Source organism: Plectropomus leopardus, chromosome 9 (assembly GCF_008729295.1).
Source record: "Plectropomus leopardus isolate mb chromosome 9, YSFRI_Pleo_2.0, whole genome shotgun sequence".
Lineage (NCBI taxonomy): Eukaryota > Metazoa > Chordata > Actinopteri > Perciformes > Serranidae > Plectropomus > Plectropomus leopardus.
The window spans coordinates 30484741-30504591 of NC_056471.1; the positions used below are offsets into that span (position 1 = coordinate 30484741).

The 19851-nt window shown below is 40.0% G+C and overlaps 1 protein-coding gene across 1 annotated transcript in view; it reads right to left on the reverse strand.

The window, feature by feature from the left end:
• Positions 1 to 19825, reverse strand: part of fgf24 (fibroblast growth factor 24) — a 36906-nt gene extending 17081 nt beyond the window's left edge. Inside the window, exons 1-3 of the mRNA XM_042493117.1 lie at positions 19748 to 19825; positions 17510 to 17650; positions 9195 to 9294 (exon numbers count right to left, since the gene is read on the reverse strand). The gene's annotated coding sequence lies outside the window, so the exon portion shown is untranslated. The remainder of the gene's footprint in view (positions 1 to 9194; positions 9295 to 17509; positions 17651 to 19747) is intronic.
• Between the last annotated feature and the right edge of the window lie 26 nt (positions 19826 to 19851).

Genomic DNA, 19851 nt, shown 5'->3' on the forward strand with positions numbered 1-19851 from the left:
TCATCCCTGTAACACAACTGATGAATAATGTCATTTAAAGTATGACTAATTTAGCCTTGTCTGCCTAAGGGAGGGAAATCACAGCAAAAAAAAGGCAAATAGCAATTATCTGGGAAGATAATTTGATGATTTCTTTACAAATGTAAGGCTTGCGTTTGATCAAATACGGCTTACATTAGCTGCCGCTGGCTGGCGATTAAGATTTCTACCAAAGTTCAAAATAAAAGCACCTGACAACTGATTTAAAGGAGGCAGGGTGATAAACAGCAATTACCACGCCGACTGTGATAGAGCCAGCATTGTGGAGTCACTCATCGCCTCTTAAGCACATGTTTGTGACAAACTTCTCGGAGCATGACTGTAAATCCACAACTGAGGAAGGAGAGTTCAGCAGCAGGCTTGATGTGGCCACCTGTGAGTCACAAGCAGGAGGAAACGAATCCATGCCTGTGTCAAAGGGGAAGATCCCCACTTTTATCATTTTATCAGTCTTAAGAGTATGGGAAATAAGTAATGGCCATGAGCCAATTTTTGGATGGATCTGCCATGCACTTGTCTGGACAAACAGTCACCTTGGCAGCTGGCCAATCAAGAGTCAGAGGGGCAGATTTATTTTAGAAATTTAAACTAATATGAGGCACACAATAATGCAAAGTGGACATAAAACACATAATTTGACTGACAAAAAAGGGATTTCTGATGACCGCTATTAAAGGACTTTACTGGCTGTTTAGATGTACCTCTGTTTCATTTTTAAGCTGCTAAACTTTCTGCACCAAATCCACAAGAGATAACAAACTGTGCAGTTGATCCACGTGAAAATAAAAGAATTATACAAATGAGCAATGTCACTTTCAGTTAATTGTACTTTCTATAGCCTGACACACATTAAGCTTTGATTTTATTTTCGCTGGCTTGCTATGTTAACATGCAGAAAGTGCCCACGACCTCTCTGGTGTTCACTGGTTAGCCTTGGCTGCTCTGCACTGCACACCACCAAAGTCATTTTCTTTTTCGCAACTATTACTGGTGATGCTGTCCCAGCTGTGGCAGAAAAATGGTGCCCACCCTCTGCTCTCCTCCAAGCAAATTTACAAAACCTAGGCTAGGATGACCCACCCTACTCTCCATATGACTGGCTTGTACTTGTTGCCCTGGTTGTCTGGAGGAGAGAGAGGAGTGGGACTGGTTAGAGTTGGGGTAAATACCCGGGTAAGTCAATCAGAGGTAGAGTAAGTTGGGCCACTCCTTTGCTAATTCGCCTCCCCCATATTTGCACCAGTGAGTAAACAGCTTCATTTTAAGCCGCTAAAGCCCTTTAGCGCTGTTACCTATGTTAGCACCACTAGCCATGCTGACTGTAGGCACGTTTTACATTAAACCTCAAATTGCACAAATTTAAATGACAAATATAAAATACACCTAATGGAAACACACCAATTTAGGCTGGGTGGTGCACTGTGCAGTAAACTGAAAATCAGTCAAATTAAACAAAAGACTGACATGCATAAGTGGTCAAAAACATTGTCTGTGGTTGAGCGGTTTACCAATTAACAGTTAATTGTTATCATCCCTAAAACTAATACAAGGTGCAAGGTATAAGAACTAAATACCTCATTTGTACGACTCATTGCATGCTTGAGGGTTGGCTTGCGTAATTTATATAAACAAAAATCTGAATAAACTAGCCTTCTGGACAGTTTTTCTTCAAGTATTTCCATTTATCGACTATCCAGAGTGAGTGGGACTCTTGTTTTTGCAGTTGAAGTTTTGAAATGTAATCTGTCGATGCTTTGAGCACCACAGAGTAGCCAAAGTCCCATTCTCCTCCCTTGTTATGATATGCTGACACAAATCTCAAAACCTCAGCAACTAAAATAAAAAAATATCTGCATATGAACATACTGTTGGAGGTCACTGAGAATATATATGTGTTTTCAATTTGAGTCATCTGCCCTTTAAAAGGAAGGACTTTAAATGTGAATTGAAAACTAAATTTTCACGCCATCAGTTCGAAGAGTTCCGACAAATTGCCCACTGACACTATATGAAAAAGTGAAAAAAAAAGATAAAACAGCAAGAATCAATCAAATGCAGTATGCTGCTGGTCGAGCATAACAAGAGTGAGCTTTATGAATGGGGAGAGCTGTTTCACAGTCCAGTTTCTGAGGCTCGGAGGAGGGAGGGAGGAGGGGGGGCAGCCACTCAAGAGTTGGGATAAGGTTACCCACAGAGATTAGCTGACAAGAGCGAGGGAGTGAGAAAAACAAGCAAGCAAGTTAAAGGTCTTAGTTTACCTGGGTTGCTGAGCTTGGCAGCCAATGAAAGTGCTCTCAAACCACAGATTCAAAACGGTGCCTGAAAGGATCCTCTGCGGCCACTTTTGCCAATTGTATTTCAATTTTGATGAGAGGAAATTTCAACTTTTAAGCTGCAAAGTGGCGAATGATGTTATTTAGAGGACTCCCAGGCTCCTTTCAAGCCTTTGAATTTGAACCTCGTGCAGCAATGCGTGTCTGTCCGCAGCGACGGGACTGTGGGAATGTCACCGAGGATATCTCATTGAAGGAAAAGGAGGAGGCATCTGAAGGCGGGCGAGCGCTCAGCGGTTCAAAGGGCCCTAGCAGGCATTTAGGGCTTGACAAAAGAACTTGGCAGATCAGTAAGTGAAGCCCAATGTACTACATTAGTGTCAGGACCCCCTCCGCGTCCCTCCCACTTTGCACTTTCATCTCTGACACGGACATATTGACTTTAAGGAAAGGAGGGGTGCCAGGGCCGCCGGGGGGGGGTGGGTACCTGGGGGGGGGGGGTATGTGACCCATTCAATTCTCAAGGTGAGGCGATTGATGCCGAGGGGTGACCACTGACTCATATAAGCCACCCAGGAGCTTTTTTTCTTAACTAGAAGTCACAGGCCGACAAGCGTGTGAGACCCAAACAGGACGGCCCTCTTCCTCTCATCTCGCTGAAATCAGCCTCACCCCATTAGTATATGCTGACCCCACCCCCGCCTCTCCAAACACATCCCTTTTCACACTGCGGGCCGTGCCCTTCTGCAGGCTACTGAAGTCCAACGGTTAACATGGGTTTGGGTCGTAACGGGGTCGCGACACCTTGACATTGCGGAGGGTGACAGAGAGAGGAGCCAGAGGAGGGAGGGAGGGCGCAGCTACAGCCAGCTACCTCGGAGACCTTTCAAGTTATCACCTGAAGTAGGAGGAGGAGGGGAAAAAAAAAAAAGCGGGAAGTGTTTTAGTAATTTGTCCCCCGTCACACATTGTTTGCATGGAGTCATTAAGGGCCATTTAGGTTTTGCCTTGAAGGGAAGAGGCCAGAGAATTTGGGTGCGGGCGCTCTTTTGGGGGGTGGAGAGGCCGTGGGAGTGAAGGGTGAAAATTAAAGCATCGCTCTTCAACAAATCATCTCTGAGCACCGTGGTACATGCAGAACATATTAATGTTTCCATTGACTTCAGTCGCCTGCTTGACGCTAATGATGATTTGCTCCATCTCGTCTCTCAGAGTCGAGAGTTGTTGCTCTCTTGTTGCTAGCTGCTAACACGTGAAATAACTTTATGTGACTACATGCATTTCGAAGACATCACTAAACTATTCCTGCCTGGACGGATTCTTTGGCCATTGCTCAGCGCGGAGAAACTGCCAAAATGTGTCACAGTGCTACAATTGAATAACAATGTGCCGACAGACCCCATGTGTTCTGGGTTTTTTGGCTCGTGCTTGACAGATAAATGTCAAGTCCCTTGGACGAGCAGAGGTAATCAAAAAGTTTCTCAGACTTTACAATATGAGTGCCTTAATGACATAATAAGCCTTCAGAGCTGGGTGGACTGGTGGCGAAAGTTTGGGAAGTAAAATGATGTAAGTGTTTTTTGTCAGCTCTTTAATTTTTTTTTCCTCCCTGAATTGAACGACCCCATAATTGTTTTTCTCAGACTGCCATAATTACCAAATTAAGGGGCTGTTTGTTTGCAATGTGGCATTAAACTGCTATGAGACTCACAAAGAAGCTTTGACTCATTCACGCAAAATGCATGATTATTTGACGATTATTGCAAACACCTCGCTGCCCTGCTGTGTTTTAAATGCATCCTCAACCCTTGACGAATAGCACTTTATAGATCTCATTAATGGTACAAAAGGCCGACGGCTAAATTAAAAATCAGCTTAGAAACAGCTTTGAAAAGGTGACGCTTTAGAATCAAAAGGATGTTGAAGCCCACCAAGAGTGTGACCCAGACTCACCCACACAATTTGATGAGGACGACTTTGATTTCAAGTCATTACCTTCATGTTCGGGGTGAGAAGTACTGAGTGAGTGTTCAAAGCCGAAACCTGTCAGGCTAATGTTTATCTGATTACGGTGCTGTCTGAAAAGCACTTCCTCAGGTGCAACTGGTCTGTTTTGCGCTTGTTGTGGCAACACAGCAGATTGGTCTGGTCTTGTGTAACTATCAAATTCAGGAACATTTTAATTATAACAATGTCATTTCGAAATAGTGGGGAGACCTGCATTGTTTTTGGAAAAAAAGAAATCCAACAATCTATCAATTAATCACAGCTTTTTGGAAAAAGAATCCCATCATTCGCACTATTTGTTAAGTCAAAACTACAAAAAATACAACTTTGTTGACCTCAGTGTTAATGTTGGCAACTATTTTAGGTTAGTCTTAGTTTTTAGATGAAAACACCTACTAGTTTTAGTAACATTTTTGTCATTTTTATCAAACATAGTTTTCGTGTACTTTTAGTGGATGGAGGCATCACATTTTAGTCAGAATGTTTTTTCTTATTTAACTTATTAAATTGGGCTACTTCAGATATTAGGAAAAAATGAATTAAGATGACAGGTTGTAAGTCTTTACATTTTTCTACATCTACAAATAATTTTTACCAATCTTCTTCGGCAGAGTTCTTGACGGGTTTTAACGATGATTTATGAGTACACACTTCCTGATCACCATTTGAAAACTCGAAATCTCAAATTTTGAGACCATCAATAACTAATTTAAGACAACTAGCCAACACTTTTTCCACCCAGGTTCACTGAAAACTCTGACTAATCCATCTCACTCTTAAAAAGCTGAAAATTATACAATTTTTCATCCTAAAATCTTTTGAAATCTGCTTCATGTTAGTCTAGAGATTTAAACTTGCATCCTCTCACAGAATTGATGATTAAAACTGCACTTTTAGCTCTGAGTTCAGACCATAAACTTACAGCTCAGCCACACTCACAGATAACTGAGCCTCCTAACTGCCAAATTCAGCAGCTGCTCGCTCTGCAGCGGTTCAACAGCTAACAAGTGGAGCTAGCTGCTAACAACCACCACTGTGACCAACACACTCCACATATCCATGTGCCCCATAACCCACAATCAGATACAGACACACACACGTCGTCACACAAATAATTGCAAGCACGACCATTCTTGGATTCCTGATAAAAACATTTTTTAAAAAAACATGTCATAAAGTAATTTATTGTTCTATTTTCTCTTATTTTTAATGTAGCATTTCCCAACACTATCATTTTTGTCCCATCTCATCTCGTCAGCGAAAATAAAACCTACATTTCGTCATCGTTTTTATTATGAAATATCTGTTGTTTGCTTGTCTACGCCTCATCTTCATCATGGATAAAACAATAGTTGATGAACATTTTAGGTCATAGTTTTCCATAATGAAATGAAATCTGTTTGTACATATATTTCAGGCTAAAGTTGAGCTGTGTGGGGAATTATTTGGAAAATGCCAAAAGGGACATTTTTAAGACATTTTATGTTTGATTTTCTTTCAAACAATAACTTCCTAAATAAATGGCATCGTTTTACTTCACTGTTGGGCCACTTAATTGTTAAGGCTGATATTTACTTCTTAATAGTTGCCTTAAGGTTGTGATGAACCTTTTACAGGTAATCAGTTAATTAATCTTAATCAGTTTTTCAGCATCTACAATTACAAGCCCGATCTAGAGCACTACAACGGGTCGGTCAGTGCACGATATGTTCTCCCTTACAATTTAAGTTCAACAATAAGTCGCACTGCAGTGCAGCTGCAGCACACAAGTCCTCTTCCCCCAGTCACGAACGGTCCCACAGCAGTTGGAGTGGAGTCCCTCCTTGAGCTGTCTCTGCTCTGGTAAGCTAGCCTGAACCTGCAGTTCCACTCATCCTAATCGCTGAGCCCAATCCATTCCCCTGTCTAGCACCTCTTCAGAGGCCGCTCGCCCCTTTGTTCTGACAATACACAAACGACCATTCAAATGGAGGGACTCTGTAATCAGTGAAATACTAGCCTCTGGGCTTTGTAGAATACAAAAAAAAGGGAGGGAGAGAGAGAGCAACATAGAAAGAGAAGAGAGAGAGAGAAAATCCATCCATGACCAATCAACTCTAACTACCTGTCTGGCTTTTTAGCTGCAGATGTTATTTGGAAAAGAGGGGAAAAAATGTGCCCGTTCCAGATGTAAGATGTACAAAGGGAAGGCAGGCTGGTACCTCCACCCACCGAGAAAAAGGCCGGACCCTTCCACACCCACCCAGCTTTTGATATGGCTGATGTTGTTTTTTTGCTCTTGCCTACGCCATTTCCTTCAAAGAAATATGTGATGCATTGCGTCACCTCACACTAAATTTAGACAGTAGGGGAGATAAAATAAAATATGATTGATGCAGTCTCACTGTCAAAGCAGGCTGAGATCTTACTGCCTCATTTGGTGCTGAACTTCAAGAAGGTTTCTGGATCATTTATGCTGGTATAAAGGAATATAAATATTCATATGAATGGGTTTATCGTGGGTATATTCCACCTCTGGAAAACATAAGACGCTTAAAATATGATTTTTTTATTGTTAATTTGTGCTTTGCTTATGTCTTGAGCTGCACTCTCATCTAGATCTACAGAAATTAAAGGGGCAGTTCCACCAAAAAAAACAAAAAATGTGTCCTCTTACCTGTAGTGCCATTTATCAATCAAGATTATTTTGGTTGGAGTTGCTGAGTTTTGGAAATATCAATTTCTGCAATATAATGGAACTAAATGGCACTTGGCTTGTGGCACTCAAAGTACGAAAAAAAAAACCACGTTTGAGAAACTCAAGAGCAATGTCTCTTTCCAGAAATCATGAACCGGTTACTCAAGATAATCCACAGACTTTGTTGTAAGCAGTTTCGTGTGGGAACTATCCCACCCACAAACCGAATCACCGCACAGAGGGGAAGTGTGCATCCACTGCTGGCTCAGCCAAAGAGGACGCCATTAATGTTTACATCTTGCGTTGTAATGAGCCTCTCATCCATGAGTAGCTGCATGCTCTTTTCTGCGCAGTGATACAGTTGGCAGTTAAGCTGGCTTTTGCTTTGCTTTATTTGTGTATTTGGCTCATCTGGTTTCACCCTGCACGGCAATACACAAGCCAGGGCACACGGGTCACTTATGTAGGTTGTTTATTGGTAAGCTGTTAGGTAATAGATTGCTGTCGTCTGAAGCTAACAGTTTTTTTTGTTTTAATCACAGTCCTGTAATTTCACCCAATATGATGCACTGCTCGGTAAAATTAGACTGTGAATTAACTGACAGTTTTGTTAGGTTTTTGTTATGGTTGCTGGGCAGTTAGCAGTTCAAAACTGTGTCTATATGATGTCTTTTTTGTTGGATAACCTCTGCCTAATCTCAGTCTGGAGAAATACTCATATCAACATCATTAATTTATTGAGATTATGGTGATATTTTAAGATGATCCCTGTTATCACTTTTCCAACAACATGCTTTATGTTAATGTTAATCTGGTCTCATGTTGCCATAAAGCCACACTTTGTTTTAGCATTGTAGCAGCGCAGGGGAAAAGTCTGGCTGAGCTAGGGCGGGCACGATATCAGAATTTCACTACACAATTATCGTTGTCAAAAGAATTCACTATAAACAATAAAGCTGCAATATCTGTAGAATATTGGAAGTAAAATGCTATGCTACTTTGTCTCTATTTTGGGGAATAAATTTAACTCAAAATACAAGTGTAAAGATTGGGAGACAGAGCAAAGTGGTAATGGGAAAAAACATGAAGGGGTGCTGAGTCAGTCTGCTGTTAATCAGCCCTGACAGCGTTAACATATTGAGCTGTCAAAGAGCAATACAACATACTGTACATGATCAGTCAACTATAGAGATTAATCTTAACGTATGGTATTACTGACACAAGATATCTAAATGTGAGCCAACTGGACAACCTGACAGCCTATTGTGTTGGCAATCAGTGTCTCTGTGTCATGATTGTTTGGAGAAATAAATACAATCAGACAATAAAAAGGAGAAGCCAAGCATAATTAAAAGAAGTTAAACCAGTAAATCAGGTTAAAGCCCAGTGCAGCGTTGGTGAGTTTGCTGTAGCTCAACCCAAATGAAGTGGGGCCGGTTGTAGAAGTCCTCCTCTTCTGTACTAATTTTGTGAAATTCATTAAAAAATGTGAATCATAATTATAGTCCTGCAACTTTGCCTAATTGTGCAAAATAGTTGAGTGAATGTGTCTGTGTATATGTGTGGGTTTTAGAGAGGTTTTGCTTTTATCTGTCACTGCATCTCATGAGTTTTGTTGGGTTATTAACAAATTTAACTCAATGTCTGTGTAAACACTTCCTTTCTATTCTGTGTCCTGTGGAAACCAGACAATGAAAAAAATGCGCTGGCAGAGAGAGAAAGCCACCCGATCACTGTAGTTAAGATAAGTTAAAATGCCTTCACTTTGTTAAAATCTTGTAGCGAATAAAGAAAGCTGGAAAAGATGTCAAATGAGACAACATGCAAGGTGCATAAAGGCTTCGCACAGAGCTCGGGGGCTAAAGTCATTACAAGATATCAGCCTTTTGAAGTTTGGGGACTGACAAATTACCTTGTTGAACCACACTGGTGTGAGTGAGGCATGTCTGTCAAATATATGATAAAAGTGCCGCCTAAGGCTGCTGCTGATCGTGGACAGATAAGTGTGAGGCAGATAAATGTGCATTCGGTGGAGTAAACTTGTGTTGTCGCAGTAAATTAAAGCATAAGATACATTTAAGCTCCTACCTTTGGCTATCACAAGGTAACTGCCTCTTTTGTAGGTAAAAAACATCTGTTTAGAGCATTGTTTTCATAGTTTTGACTATCATTCCTATTAAGTAGATCATGTTACTCACCACTTAATTACAGGCAACCAGGGATGTGGTGACATCTGTTTTAATGGAGATTAATGGATGGCAGCAACAGGAGTGGTTGACGATGCATTGCAGACAAAACCTGCAGATCAACAACATTTGTTACACATCAATGAATAAAAATGTATTTAAAATATTGGTCTGAGGAACTAGTGTAATTAGTTCGGTAAAACTGAGCAGTGTCATCCACTTGCCACTGCTGATCTTTGTCAGAGTTGTGGTGGTCACAGGCTCAACAAGGTAGCACAGTAACTAACTGCACCCACTCCCGAAGAGGCAATTCACTGTGGTCGAGTGTGATAAAGCAGAGGAACTACATTATTGGTAAAAAAAAAAAAAAAAAAGATTAAAAACAGAAGATTTGAAGGCTATGGCATACATTCTCTAGCAATGTGAGACTTAAACACTGGATCATGCACTCCTTTAAAAAAAAAAAAGAAAGAATCACCCCTTTGAGGCCTGTATATTCGTATCGTGTGTGTATCTTGTGCCGTACGCTGACATGCAGCTAAGTGAAATCAAGGTTTGGATTAGAGGGTAAAGATTTTATGACATGAAAGTGTGCAAAAATCTTGCAAGTCTTCTATAATGTATAAGGGCTCGATTTACAAGACAGCTAATTGGCAGATTCACAAGATGCTGTTGTATCTTTAATTTTTTGATTGTATGTAAAAGTTCATTTAGCTTCAAGCAATAAGACTGGATCTAAAAAGATTTCCATGACCCTCTCTAGATTCTTGTTTGAACGTTTGAATTGAATGATTCATCGTATGGGTTGGTTTGATATGTTTCAAGTCAAGTGTTTCAGGGCACGGGACATTAAAACAGCACACCAAGTCATTGCGACGGATACCAAACCAACATAACACTGAGTCATCGACATTTTTGGAATACCAGACTATCTTCTAAGAAATCTGTGCTACATACATAACATTATTGTTCTTAATCATACTCTGTCTACTTCAGCCTTTACTGTGCATGTAACTAATGGCGCCCCACTGATACAATTACTGCCCCCCCCACCTCAGTGAAAAATAATTATAGGCTGACATTACCGTCTTTAAGAGGCTGTGTCGTGCTCCTTTTTAAAGTTAGCAAGAAGAAAGTGGTATCTTGTGAAACTGGAAAACCAAAAGTATCCATCGTACCAGCCATGTTGGCACAGCTTGTCAGGCAGACTGCTAAATGACACTCTTGAGTTAAGCTAAATTTCAGCAAGGGATGAGATGAGAGGGGATATCTGAATTAAAATTTGTTCTATTAGTGCCCACAAATCTGCCCAAAACTTGATAAGACTTGTTCCCAAACATGTTTTGTCTACAATCAATGTGCTTCTTCAAGTTAAAGCTCTATATTTGACTTTTTACAGAAAAAGGACAACCAGCTACTCAAAGCACTATAATTCAGCTAAAAAGTATATAAAGATACATAACATATTAAAACTGTGTTAGTATGAACTCAAAACATAAACTGTAACAGTATGAGTGTATGCACAACATTTTCAGTGGCCCCATCGCCAGCCCTGTGAAAAAATTCTCTCTGCATGTAACATATATTTAAATATATATCCAGGCATTTGTCGTCTCAGTCTGTATTTAATCAAATACACAGAGAACACGTACTCTACATCTATACATGCAGAAAAACACACTGAAAGGATATGAGATGGTAGAACAGAGGGGAAGGGGAACAGTACGACAGGAGTATAAAGCAGGTAGTTTGCTCTTGATAGCGTGATATTTTTTGTTGTGATGTGTTTTCTTTGTTTTGTTATGTGTGTGAGTGTGTGTTTATTTGATTTGAGGTGTGTATGGTGACTATTGGGGCAAAAACTGGGAATATTCATGTATAAAATTAAGTTTTTTGATAAAATTGAAAGAAAAAAGAGGTAGGATTTGGTAAGTATTTACATCCTTCTACTCCTTTTTGGACACGAAATACTTATGTTGTTTACTAAATATGTCTGACGGGCACTCTGATGTTGTTTCTCTTTCTTACATTTTATTTTCATTCCCCCATGTTATTTGGCTTGTTTGAAATAAAGATCCAAACAAAATGGCAACTAAAAAAATGAAAGGTACTTTTGTAAAACCATAATGCAAGTGTAGAGTGATAATAATGTGGGACATGAGGCCACAGAAGAAAGTGTAGATGAGTTCTCTGTAGCCTCAAACTCTCCCAGCTCTCTGTGGAGCCTCTCCTCTGTCAGGGGAAAAAAGCTCTGAGTTTGTGGGCAGAGGAATGCAGCTCACATCTTTGCCATAGCAGCCGTAGAGGTAATGCGCTCGCATGTTGGCGCTTGTCGAGGTGAGCGCACCTCCCTCTTCTGTATTAATAACCGCATGTCCTATTGCTGTACCAACTGGGCTGTGTTTTACTGGGCCAGGGTTTTTGCTTACGGGAAGATAGATGATGAACTCCCCCACCTCTTCCTCTAATTTACACAATTACTTCCCCCGATGTCTGTTTCGCTGAAGTGTTCCCAATCCTTACATGAACATCCCCACCCCATCATCCCCCAATGCCAAGAGCAGCTAAAAAAAATGGGAATGCGCCATAAAAAATGGAACAATAGAGTGCCAGGACTTGATTTACGACTGAAATAGTTAAAAATAGCTCTTTAGTATTCACACTAGTCGCGATAATGCCACAGAGTTCACGAAACCTGACAGGAAAAAGAATTGCCTGCTTTTTTTTGTGAAGAAAAATGTTTACATAAGCGCATCATCCGTGACAATTGACTTATACATAGAGGGAATTGTTATTAAGATACAGTCAACTGTCAAAATCTTGCCGTGAAAGAGAAAATCACTGGTGATGACAATGATGGCTTCCTTTCTGTCTAATATAAACATACCAGCATGATCACTTTTTCCCCCCAGGGCAAAGTCATTGTTCCATTTTGAAAGCTCTCTGTGAATGCTTGAAATGTTCCCTTGATATTTTTTCCCTCTGCTCGTTTATTTGCTTGTATCCAGGTGATGTGCCAACCTGTCACATCAAGCACAGACGGCCCTATTTCCTCAGAGCAAAGGTCAAAACAATTGTTATGGGAGGGATGGGTGTGTGTGTGTGTGTGTGTGTGCGTGCAGAGGGGGGTGAATAGACTACAGTCAGTAGTTTTAGTTTGACGTGTTACAAACTACAAGAGGAAACAGACATTGTTAACAGCATGCTCACTCAAACGCACCAGTTCTGAGAGATTTTTGTAAAAAAATACATTTTATCACAAATTCTGGAAAAAGAGAAGAATTTGATCCCTTTATCACAGACTGTTTTACTGTTTTCATACGTTAAATTGAATCCAGCTTTGTGTGTGTATGTGTGTGTGTGTGTCTGGTGGAACAGTGACAGTAGGTTTTGGCATCCAAAATCAGATTTTGGCATGCAAAGGAGGCATTAAGAAGGGACTCTGTATCAGAACTATAGCATGACCTCTGTGTAAAAAGGACGACTGTCAGTTGAAATGTAAATCATGTTGTTTTTGCCCTCCCAGCAAACTCCTCTTCTCCACGCCAAAACAGTGAGGGAAGTAGATACTTAAAAAAAACCAAAAAACTACTGTCATCATGAAAAAAGGGTGACATGAAGAAAAAAATGAGAAAATTGTCATTGAAAAACACATCAGAATGAAAAAAACAACAAAATAAAATAAAAGTAATTTTAATTCCTGTGTTTTTTTCCTGTGGATCTTTTTATTCTATGTCAGCGTTTCCTCTTTAAATGCCAAATGTTTATTTTCAATGCCACAACTCTCTCTTCTCGCTCCATAGCTAAAGGGTACTTCAGTCCAAAAATCCAAGTTATCTGTCAGTGCCACTGGGGGCCGCCAAAGAGCAAATCTGACAGCGCAGCTTTAAAAAGAATGCTTCTTTCTCAACACATCTGCATGTCCCGTTCTGAAGGACAAATACTGAGCTGCTTTCCAACTTCACTCTTTCTCAATAACACTTATCACCAGTTACAGTACTGACCACATGTCTCAACCACAGAATTATTATATAGTATTAGCACACGTTAACAACACCTGTTGTTGTGAAGCGGCTTTTTTTTTCAAACTAGACGCACAGATGTGTTTAAAATCACACATCCCTTTGGGTCGTGAGAAAAAAGAGGGCGGAAATGTACATGCCTGCAGAGACATGACCTTACATTTCTTTCCACCAGGGATGAGTATGAAAAATATTGTCCTCAATAAGATGTCCTGCAGGTAAACCCTAAAGAGACAATTTGACTGATGACACATGATTTGACTTTTGCAGAACTTCTAAAGTAGTACAACAACATCTACCAAAGAGTTGACACTAAAATAGATTTATCAAATAGATCTATTAGGCGACATCACTTAAAAAAAAACACAAAATAAGTAGAGTAAGTTTCGCTGCCATGCACCACTGCTTTCAGCTATCAAAACTGGAGTTGTAAAAATGCAGGCTGAGGCGTTGTGAGTGGAGTGATATAGTCAGTCTGACAGTAGTGTTAGCATTCCCTGAAGGCAGTTTAAAGAACAGTGTAGGATGAGGTTGCATAATCTGTGCCTCAGATTCATGGAAAACAGTGCCTGGTCTTTGAGAAACATATACTGACACTTCCAAGACGTCTCGAGAGAAGCATGTGGAGTAATACTCTTGGCAGCTACACAGGTGATTGTATCGAATGGAAATTTGTAGCTTAATTGATACTAGTTGCTACATGTCGTACTGATAAAAGGAGGCGGTGAAGTGGTGAAATACGTCTGAATTTAACTATGAATTTGTTTTTTGACTGCATGTGAACAGATTGTCAAGATTTGGGATTTTTCTCCCCCATAAATGACAAAACGCAATGGGCTTTCACCTTTAAACTGGATATAAACGTATATGATATTTTTTTAAATAAGCTTATAAGTATGAGACCACTTGTAGAGCTACAGAGCAATTTTTGAATGGATGTAAAAGATGTGCAATTAAAACTGTTTTAACAATGCATTTTGTTGAGAAACAATATGTAAACAGAACTTTTAAACGCCACAGGACACCTGTAATTTGGAAATGGCAGACAGTTACATTTTTTGGGGGAGTGGAGGTTCATACAGTTATTGTAGTAACCCCGATGTTAGCACAACCATAACCACAGGGGCAGGTCATAACTGCATTTAGCTCGTAGGTCCTGTCTGCTGGCTGGTAACTGGCAGAATTCCTAGTCACTGGGGAAGTAACATAACAATTCAAGAAAGCAGTTCATAGGAACAAGAATTATTGCATAAGGAGTCATCAACATTTTGTATCATTTTGAGATGATGACAAACTCTAAAATTCCATTATAATATCTTAACTACTCTTTCGGATGACAATTTGTGCAAAACATATTTGATATGTTATGATCATATGAGGCCCAGAAACATCCCATAGTTGGCCTGCATCTTTTAAAAGCCAATAACTGCAGTATGACTGCAAACGTTTCAGCATTTCAAGAATTCTGACACGGCTCATTGACCAGGTAAATCCAGGTGAAGGCTGTAACACCTGATTGCTTTCATCAATTAAATCCACTACAACAGTCATGCAGAGGAGACTGGAAAGAGAGGGAAGATGATTTTTGGGAAAAAAAAGTTTTGTGATGAAAAGGAAAGGATTTCTTTTAAAAACATGTTTTTAACTCTGTGGTTAACACACTTGTATTTTAGACTAGCTGGATCTTTTTTAGATTAGCATTTACTATCAGCCACTAACATGACAAGCTGGTTTAGATAAATTCTTTGAAAAGTGCCAGGAGGTGTTTTAAGAATAATAAAAAGGTTGTTCAGGTGGTTTTTGCTGCTTTTAAAACTTCAGTTTGATTGTATAAGAACAGTTTTTACATGTTATCAACTGTACCTCCTCGTCCTCAGTTACACCAGTTTCTGTGAAAACAATCATTTGTGTGTGATCATGTCTGACTTTTAGTTATTTGTCTCTCTCTTTAAAGTTGCACTGACCACAAGTCCCCTGGAAGTTTTCATGTTTTAATGGAAAAAAAATGTACGGCTATTATGTTTTGTTGTGCTAAAATGTCCCTGAACAGTACAGATGATTCACTACGGATGAAAGACTATTTAATCTACCCCCTACACACACACGCACGCACACACACACACACACACACACAAAGACTTCAGGCTTTTAATAGGGCAGATGGCTGAACGAGGTGGTTTTATACATCACAAACTGCCCTTCTCATTCCTCACTTGCACATTCTTCACAGGGGGCATAAACACATTCACAAACAAAACACACCTGTTCTCCAAGAGCACAAACACTCTCTCTTTCTCTCTCTCTCTCTCTCTCACACTCACACGCACACACACACACACACAAACACACACACACACAGTTGGAGGCATCTGTGACTGAGAACACACTGTCATGACTGTCCTGTCCCGTATCGTGTGACTGCTGGATAAGAGAAAAGGGCGAATTTCCCTAATGGCCTAATGTCGTGTTTGGCTGCCACACGTAGGGGTAATGATACCTGCAGTCTCACATGTACAGCACACCTGCCCTATCCCTGTGTGGTTTTACTGTTACAGTAAGGCCTAAATAGAAAAGGGCCTACCATTAAGGAAATATTTACCACCCCTCCAGACAGTTACTCACCCTGTGTTACGCTTAAATCAGGACTAAACTCTTGTTTTTCTTGCATACCTCCTTGGTGAACAATGACTCCAAAAAAGGAAAACATTCTTGATAAAATGAACTCATAGGGGTCTGCTTTTAAAAACAGTAACACTATATCAAAACATCAGTTTGCAAACTTTCACAGAACTCATGCAGCATAATCCACTTATCCAGTTGTACGCTATTATGCATTTTTGCTATGTTTGGAAAGAACTGATCATACCACCTAATAAATCACACTCGAACCCTTTTTCCACCAAAATTACCACGTGTATGTTGGTTTTTTAAACATGGGAAAACCCTCTTGAAATAGGTGATAGACTCCTTTCCCATTGCCAGTCAACCAGTCATGTAGACGAGTCTGCTTCTGTTTGTTTAACTAGTGTGTCATGTTTAATGTCACAAACACAAAGGGAAACAGGGTTAATAAAACAGTAAAAAAGCAGCATGAAGGTCAGTGAAAATGTTAGCACAGTTACTTATTATTACTTAAAGTACTTATTAAGTCTGCCTTTCAAACTCAGTGCCAACTAATTTAGAACAATGTTCAAGAGCTGCTTGGATGGAGAGGAGAATGAGACAGAATTTATGGTAGCAACAATATGCACGTCTACCCGTGAGTCATGTTTTCATCGCTGCCAAGTGTATCTGATCGAAGAGGAAGCTGATAATAAACGCCTGCGACTAATGCAACGTCAACTGTGTCAGGAATTGATGCAGATTGCGACCTTTCCCACTACAGAAGAAAGGTCAGATGTTAGTGAGTGTTAAGGCTTATTTCTACTCCCTTTACATATGAAAATAGATACGTAACCTCATATTTCCATGTGTCCTTTATGTTGACATGGATACATCAAAAAGATGGCACTAGAGGGCAGAGTCAAAACAGAAGCAGCGCTGCAGCCGGCGGAGGTCTGTACATGTGGACGGAGAATTCTTTTCATTGCATATTACTGGCAAATCATATTTATTACCAATTTGTCCTGCTCTGCAATCATTCAAATTTCTTTGTTGTCTCCTATGGTCATATGTCGCTACAACTACTCAACATAGCCTCAGTGATCTCACTTGGTATTGCTACATTTTGTCTGTATCTGTTAGCATTCGGGAAACATGCACAAACACAGATGAGATTATTGCAGAGTACGCACATGGGCTCCTGTCTATGTATGTGGCGGTGAGCACAAATGAGCCCTCAGTGGGGATTTTGTCCAGTGAGAAAGTGGCTTTGGATTATACTGCAAAGGTTGTGAGAGTTTGTTAAAAGATGCTTTAGTTCGTTTTTTTTCCTTTTGTTAAACATGGACCCCTATGACTTCAACTCATCAAGAATGTTAGTCTTTTTTGTATTCTCTGCTCACCCTGAAAGCATAAAAAACACAATTTTCTTCCCAAATTCAGAAAAAAACAGGGTCAGTAATCCAACTGATCATTTGGGGGTTTCCTTTAAAACATCACTTCACCCAAATTAAAAAAAACATATTCTCCTGCACCCTGCATATTTATTTTATTTGCTCAAGTGGAATTGAGCTCTGCAAGTATCAAAACTATTTTTTTTCTGCACCGAGGTGCACAGACCAACTTGTAGGCTTACCATTCTTTTTATATATATATATGTGTGTGTGTGCACTTTGGGATTTTGATGTGTGCGTGTGTCAATACCTCCAGGCTGGTTCAGTCAAACCCTGGACTGGAATTCAAGTCAACCACAAAGGGGGGATTTCCACGTGCCTCTCAGTCGTCTTGTTTGGAACATAAAATTGTGCGTCATCCCGTGGCTGCATCCGCCTCACTTCCTCGTGGCTACGGGGCAAAAACTGTTCAGCTGGCAGTGAAGTAATGCCTGACTCACACTTCAGGTAAAGGCTTAATCAATATATATCATTAAGAAGTCTGGCTTTGAAGTTAACACCTGAGCTTCAGTGCCATCCAGTGGTGACATCAAAGATGGTTGATTAAGGAAAGATTCACATTTTAGAATATCCTTAAACAATACTCGCATACCGATGAGCACACTGAAAGCACTGCTGACCCATAATGGCTGAATAAAGATTCTTCTAAATGCAATTTTAATGATGTTGACAATGGACACAAAATTCACAGTCCTATTTCAGTGCAAAAACTATGTTCATCTGAAGCTAATATGAGGTTTCAGCAGTTTGAATCAATCAAATCATCAAGTTCTGTTTTACAACAAATTCGAAAAAAAAAAAAACTGAGTTAATGCTTTTCAGGAGGAAAGGGATATTATGGGGATTTCAATAATGAGGAAAAAGGATCCAGCATGCTGGTCTTTTATGTCTTCCTCATTAACCAGATGTCAGCTGATAATGCCATGGGACATAATGAGAACAGATTCTGTGTTGCAAACGTGTTAAAGTTAAATGGCCATGTCCAAGACTCAAATCTTGTTTCAACTCATCCAAGAAGCTCATGGCATTATCAAAAGGCAATGTTGCCCAGGATGTTTCTTGACAGTGTTTTTATGCTGTAGTCACATAAAGCTCATCAACTTTAAAATCTGGGAAGTTTAACCACCAGAAAGATGCAGTCAAATAGATGATGAACTGCTAAAAGCCACTGGTCAACTCAGGAAACTCAGGCGCTGTTCAGACTGTCAGGCTGAATCCATGTTTGGGAAATTCAGATTGATTCCAGGTTTGTTTGAGAAAGCAAAAACACATGAAATGCAATTTTTGGAAATCAGATCCTAACCACATTTGAAGCTGGTGTGAAACGCAGTTCCAATCAGATGTCTACAAATTCATCTTAGTGTGGACGCTCAGATCAGGTTTTAAGGTGTCTTTCCTGTTACTCTCAACGCGACACAAAACAATATAGTAAAATTCAAAGTGACAAAAGTGCTGAGAAGAATTCATGCAAACTCACAGTCAGAGCGCCAAGATTTGAAGCAAATTTAAAATAGTGGCAAAATACACTTTCTAGGTCCTTCACATAATGCCATCTAGCCCCAAAAGATGTTTTCCTGTTGACTTACATTCTTAACTTACAAGAGACGTCTGTATAGTAGTGGCTAATTCTTTTGAGCGTCACCACCCCTGCAAAATGACTAGTTTTACAATGAAATTTCAATCTCTTTGGTTGATACTTTTTCGAAAGACTATCATTTTATCCAGATTAACTGAGTGTTAAACCGGAAGTTTGGCACTTTGCCGATGGAAGTCGATATTGCGCTCTATGTGTCCTGCAATGTGGAAGATCCAGGTAATTTTATACCCACAAAGTCAAACTTTTTCAGCTTCGTGCATCATTACGCAAATTTTCACGAGAATGAACAGGGCCGTGCCTCCAACACTATACACACTTCTCTTAATACATCTATGAAGCCATGCTCGAGAGCACTATGGAAGACAACACAGAGTGTGACAGAGAAAAGCTCGACACCGACTTCACAGCATGATTGTTTTAAGCACAAAACGAAGGACCTTCGCTTCTAATCTTTCCATGCTGGAGAACTGCGTCACTGGTGTAGTTACATAGCAATTGACGCCTACAACATTACCACAGTTGTTTGAGTATGCAAATCTGCTCTGATGCAATTAACCGTGCGGGCAGTTTCTCTTAAAGATCTGATTTAAGAAACAAACCTGCAGTCTGAACATAGCTTGAGATACTCAAACTACTAACATGTCATTTCATAACTTAAATAAATGGAAAATGACTAACAGCCCATGTAGCGCTGAGCAACCTAAACAGTCTGCTAATGAGAGCAATAATTGGAGAAAATGCCCCTATTTCTAGTATTTTGGATAAGGAGGCTTTTCATCGATCAATTTATATTTGATATGACATTAACGAGTGATCAATAACCTTTCCAGCACACGGCGAGGCTGAGTGAGCCTCCAAGGTTACAGATGATAAAGCAGTGTGTCCACTCACTTTGGTCATGTTTGTCCCTCTCAATTCTAGATGAGCTGAACTTGATGTCTACTCTTCGAGGCTGAGTGGACTGTTTCTTCCATTGTCTCGAGATCACAGGTTAG